Source organism: Myotis brandtii, unplaced genomic scaffold (genome assembly GCF_000412655.1).
Source record: "Myotis brandtii unplaced genomic scaffold, ASM41265v1 scaffold111, whole genome shotgun sequence".
Lineage (NCBI taxonomy): Eukaryota > Metazoa > Chordata > Mammalia > Chiroptera > Vespertilionidae > Myotis > Myotis brandtii.
The window spans coordinates 5,674,938-5,680,782 of NW_005353789.1; positions in this window are offsets into that span (position 1 = coordinate 5,674,938).

Here is a 5,845-nt window from a genome sequence, read left to right on the forward strand (position 1 = left end):
GGGGCTCCTCTTAGTAAAGCATGTGACCAATGATCCCTCCAAGTGAGGTCTGTCTAAATAAGAACCTAAATAGGAGAAGCCTAAAGCCAGTTTACAGTCAGAGCTGGCCAAAGTCTGGAAAGCAGCTTGAGATTTCCTATTTTAGATTTTTGACTTGTTTGCTCTGAAAACTTCCTAAGAGTAAATAGGAAGTCTTTATATTATTTGGTGAATGGGGACTCCTTTTCTTTTGGTATCTATTTGGGAGATTTATTCCTCTTACATTCTGTCTCAGTAGAGTTTAATGAAAACAAATATTTTGAAAGCTGTAAGAAGGATCTTTGCCCAGCCAGAGTGGCTCAGTGGTTGAGTGTTGACCTGTACCAGGATGTCCCGGGTTCGATTCCCAGTTGGGGCACATGCTGGGGTTGTGGGCTCCATCCCCAGTGTGGGGTGTACAGGAAGCAGCTGATCAATGCTTCTGTCTCATCATTGATGATTCTGTCTCATCATTGATGTCTCTCTCTCTCTCCCTTTCCCTTCCTCTCTGTTGGCAGATGCTAAAGATAAGTGATTATAATGATAACTAGAGGCCCGGTGCACGAATTCATGCATAGATGGGGTCCAGCAGGCCCGCTCCGATCAGGGTGATCGGCCCAGCCGGCCGGGGGGAGGGGCTGCGGGCAGTTGGCCAGCTGGCCCCGCCCCCTGGTCGAATTCCAGGTTGAACTCCCCATCGAGGGGATAATTTGCATATTAGCCTTTTATTATATAGGATAAATCACTTCCTTTGTTCTTGTGGGCCTTAGTATTTACTACAAGATAGTACCTTCACAGAGTGTCTGCTGGAAATATTACCCTAAAAATTTCATTTAAGACCATTGAGATTAGAAATTTCTGTTATTAAAAATTAAATAGCCTGGTCTTCTGAAGTCATAAAAATATAAGCAGTGTCTTGAAAGATTAAGGCTAGCAAACCTCTTTGTGCTCATCAACTTGGTTCCCTTTAGTTGTCCTGGACTTCTGAAGGGGTGTCACTTTACCCTGGTTTGCATTTCAGAACAGAGCTTCATTATGACAGCACACTGTTTCTCAGGTGCTTCCTTACTCCACCACTCCGCAACTGAAGCAAGGCAATTCATACATCAAGATTCAATATTCCAGTCATGAAAAAAAACATGACTAAGAATATTTTAATAACCCCTTTCCAAGCAAAGTTCAACTCTCCAGCAACACAAATATAAATTGCTTACTAAAAATGTGTATGTGTTTTAACATTGGTTCTAAGATTAAATAACCACAGGGTGGTTTGAGATTTAATGCAAGCCAGAAATACCCACGGGTGAAGCAGTAAAGGGTAGTGATTGAAAGCACAAGCTGGGTTTGAATCCTGGCTGTGGTTCTCCAAGCTGTGTGGATTTACTTGATCTCTGTATCTTCTGTAAAATGGGAACAACAAAAATCCTTCTGCAGAGGAGTGCTGTGGGGATAAAAAGGAGAGGAGGCAATAAAAGTGCATAGTGCAATGCCTGGCACCTATGAGATACACAGACACACACACACACACACACACACACACACACACATAATTCTTACCCAAGGAGTGAGGATATTTTCCCCATTGATCTTTAGAGAGAGTGAAAGGGAGGGAGGGGGGAGAGGAAAGAGAGAAACATCAGTGTGAGAGAAACACATCAATTGGTTGCCTCTCATACGCCCTTGACAGAGAATAGAACCGGTGCTCTAACCACTAAGTAATACCAGCCAGGGCAGCAATCAATATATTTTAGTTATTATTATTCTAAAATACTATGTAAAAATGTAGTTTATTTTTACTATGTAGGACATAAGGGAAACATTCCTAAACATATTTTAAAAATGAAAAAAAAAAATGAATTCTTTACCAGTATATGATATAAATGTTTTCTTTATATACTTCATTTATTTTCTTAGGGTATTGCAAAGGCTTTCTATGTTTTTAAAACTACAATTCATTGTAAAAGCAATATTACAGTTATTAAGAAAAAAGAGATGTTGATTAAAAGATCTTATGAGTGAACAGTGAAGAAAAATAATGTCCATGTTTTTGGTTAGGACAACTGGAACTTGTTCCTTACCACCTATTAATTACTTGTAATTATACTTACAGCACTGCAGATTATATTGTCACTGGCAGTCTCACAGACAGCAAGACAGTTTTAATAAACCTGAACTTCAAAAAGGATAAGTATGTAATGAAGTGGGAGCTCTTAAATGTTCCAAGTTACATCTTAATTGGTTCAACCCCTCTGCCAAGCAATTTGGCAAATTGGTAGTCATCAAAAGCCTTAAAACTGTAAATACCAGTGGACCCAGAAGTAATCCAAAAAGGTTATACCTAAATATATTAATTGTATTCTTTTTTCTGTTCTTTCTTCATTTTTTTAGGGTAAAGCATTACTGATATATAACTGACATTTCATACAATTCACCCATTTAGTGTACAACTTAATGGTTTAGTACAGTGGTTCTCAACCTTCCTAATGCTGCGACCCTTTAATACAGTTCCTCATATTGTGGTGACCCCCAACCATAAAATTATTTTCATTGCTACTTCATAACTGTAATTTTGCTACTGTTATGAATCATAATGTAAATATCTGATATGCAGGATATATTTTCATTGTTACATATTGAACATAATTAAAGCATAGTGATTAATCACAAAAACAATATGTAATTATATATGTGTTTTCCGATGGTCTTAGGCGATCCCTGTGAAGGGGTCGCGACCCACAGGTTGAGAATCACTGGTTTAGTATGTTCAAAATCATGCAACCATCACCACATTGATCTCAGAACATTTCCTTCAAAAAGAAACCCAATAGCCTTAGCTGGTTTGGCTTGGTGGATAGAGCATTGGCCTGCAGACCAAAGTGTCCCAGGTTTGATTCTGGTCAAGGGCATATAGCTTGGTTGCAGACTCCTCCCTGGCACAGGCCCTGGTCAGAGCACATGCAGGAGGCAACCAAACGATGTTTCTCTCCATCTTTCCCTCTCCCTTCCACTCTCTATAAAAGATCAATGAAAAAATATCCTCGGGTGAGGATTAACCAAAAAAAAAAAAAAAAAAAAGAAAGAAAGAAACCCAACACCCTATAGCTATCATCCCCAATCCTATTTCTGCCCCCAGTCCTAAACTCTTATCTACTTTCTGTTCTACAGATTTGCCTATTCTGGACATTTCATGGAAACAGAATAATTATGCTAAGTGAAAGAAGCCAATCACAAAACACTGTATATTATGTTTTCAACGGTCATCCATGTTACACCATATATCAGTACCTTTTTTATGGCCAAATAATATTCCATTATATAGATATACCACATTTATCTTTTTTAAAAAATATATTTTATTGATTTTTTACAGAGAGGAAGGGAGAGAGATAGAGTTAGAAACATCGATGAGAGAGAGAAACATCAATCAGCTGCCTCCTGCACATCTCCCACTGGGGATGTGCCCACAACCCAGGTACATGCCCTTGACCGGAATCGAACCTGGGACCCCTCAGTCCGCAGGCTGATGCTCCATCCACTGAGCCAAACCGGCTTCGGCAGCCACATTTATCTTATACATCCATCAGCTGGTGGACATTTGTGTTATTTCACCTTTTGATTATCATGAGTAATGCTGTTGTGAACATTCATGTACAAGTTTTTATGTGGACATGTTTTCATTCCTCTTGGCTACATGCCTAAGAGTGTATTTTATATTACTTTTATTGGAGTTAAAATCATGGTCCAACAATGTAACTATGCTACACTCTCAAAGGTATTATGCGGAAATGCCACATTCTCAAAGAGTATTGCACAGAAAAATGTTGGCTTTGTAGAAAGAAGAGCACATAGTAAAATGGAAAAAAAGGCTACACAAAGTGAAAAAAGCAGGATGCACAACCACTTAAAATCCTTCCTGGGCTGCCCACGCCCTGCTCTGTCCTAGGGCCCTATGCACCTCTGCTCTCTCCCCCTCGGCTCTCTGAGGGCCAGCTATACTACCTTTCAGAGATTTTCAGACTGTCTCAGCTTCAGAGCCTTTGCAAATGTTGTTTCCTCTGCCTGTATCACTCTTTCCCCACTTCTTTGCCCAGTGGTTTCAAGTCTCATCTTAAATGTCACTTCCTCAAAGAAACACTCTCTTATATCCCTAACTAGGCTAGGGTGAAGTGTTTCCATAGCAGCCTGCAATTTTCCATCTTAATACTTCTGGTACTTGTAATGGTTTATTCAGCCAGTAATCAAACACGGAGAGCCTTTTACACGCAGGGATAAAGAGTGAAAAGCATGGAGGGTCCCTGCCATCCAAGACCTTATATTCTAGGGAGGGAGGACAATGTACACTTAAACAAATCAATATACTGGGCAATTTTAGATAATGATAATTAGCTCAATGTCTAGATTGTAACCACCAGTAAGGCAGGAGCTCTTTCTATTTCTGTCTCGGTTACTTCCAGTTTGGTAGAGCTTAGCACTGAGGCTGGCCCGCTGAATAAGCTCAACACAAGTTTGTTCAATGCCTTCAAATAGGCATATAAAAGACAAATGACAAACACAACGAAGACTACGTCCGTAAGTAATTGAGTAGGAGTCTTTTTCCCTTTTCTTTTTCAAAACTTTCTGTAATTCTACATATTTTTATAATTAAAACAAAAGATGAGCCAAAATTACCACAGGTGAGTAAAAGAGCCCCAAATAAAAACACATTGATATGTCGCCACACACTTGTTAAACACCTGGCACTAAAATCCAGTCTGAAATACTCAGATGGGTTGGTTACGTGGATAGAATTTCCTTGGCGCATTACCAAGTAGGTTCCCGGCCTTCGGCAGTATAATTTACCGTCTTAAAAGAGGCCTTAAGCAAAAAGATGCTTAAGGATATGATCACCCAAATTTCCCCATTTCTAAAGCGCTTGAGAATCTCCCCCCACCCAGGATGTGGCAGAGAAAACACCGCAATTCTTTCTACAGGCCAATGATAAGAGAACACAATTGTTTTTGCGAGGTCAACAAAGAATACAATATCCTTACACAATATGTATATTCTCCTACCCGCCCCAGAGACAAGCGAGCTTGGAAAAGCCCAGGCAGCTCTAGCTTCGGCCCGAAGCAAGCCCACCCCCGAGCGGAGCGCGCAGCTCCTTTCTTCCCGGGACGCGTGCGCAGCGCACTCCCCGGCCGCCGCCAGCGGAGCTGAAAGGGGCGCTGACGTCACCGCGCGGAGGAACACCCGCTCCTCCAAGAAAACGAGTCCGCGCCCACAGGAGATGTTCTCTCTCTTTTTGCCCCAGTGCCAAAGCTTTCCCAGCTCCTTTCCAAAGGCCTAGCTTTTCCCCCGGATTCCTCTGTTCGCTGCACGGGGAAGGAAAGGGGGGTAGAAAGAGAGTCCTATACAGTGTTGTTTACAAGGCGGGAGCTGGTTGAGGGATCGGTCCGCGAGGGCGGAGCCGAGGGAGCCGGCACTTCTTCCTCCCTCTCCTCCCTCCCTAGCCTTCCCCGCGAGCGGACGCGGCAGCGCCTCGGTCTCGCTTTTTCTTATTTTCCCCCCCTTCCCCTTCCTTTTTTTTTCTCCTTTTTTCCCCCTTCCTCCCTTTCACCATTTCCCCTTGGAGGCGCTTCCCCCGGGCAGGGGCAGAGCCGGTCTCCCTCCCCGCCTCTCCCCGGCCCCCGCCGCCCTATGGAGAGAGGGAGCCCCCTCCCCACCCGGGCACTAGCGGTGGCCGTCGGAGGAGCGAGACCGGCGCTGGCGGCCTCAGGTCCAGGGTCGTCATGGAACTGATTCGCTGACCGACCCACCGGCTGCAGCCGTGCGTCCTGCTCGAACCCCA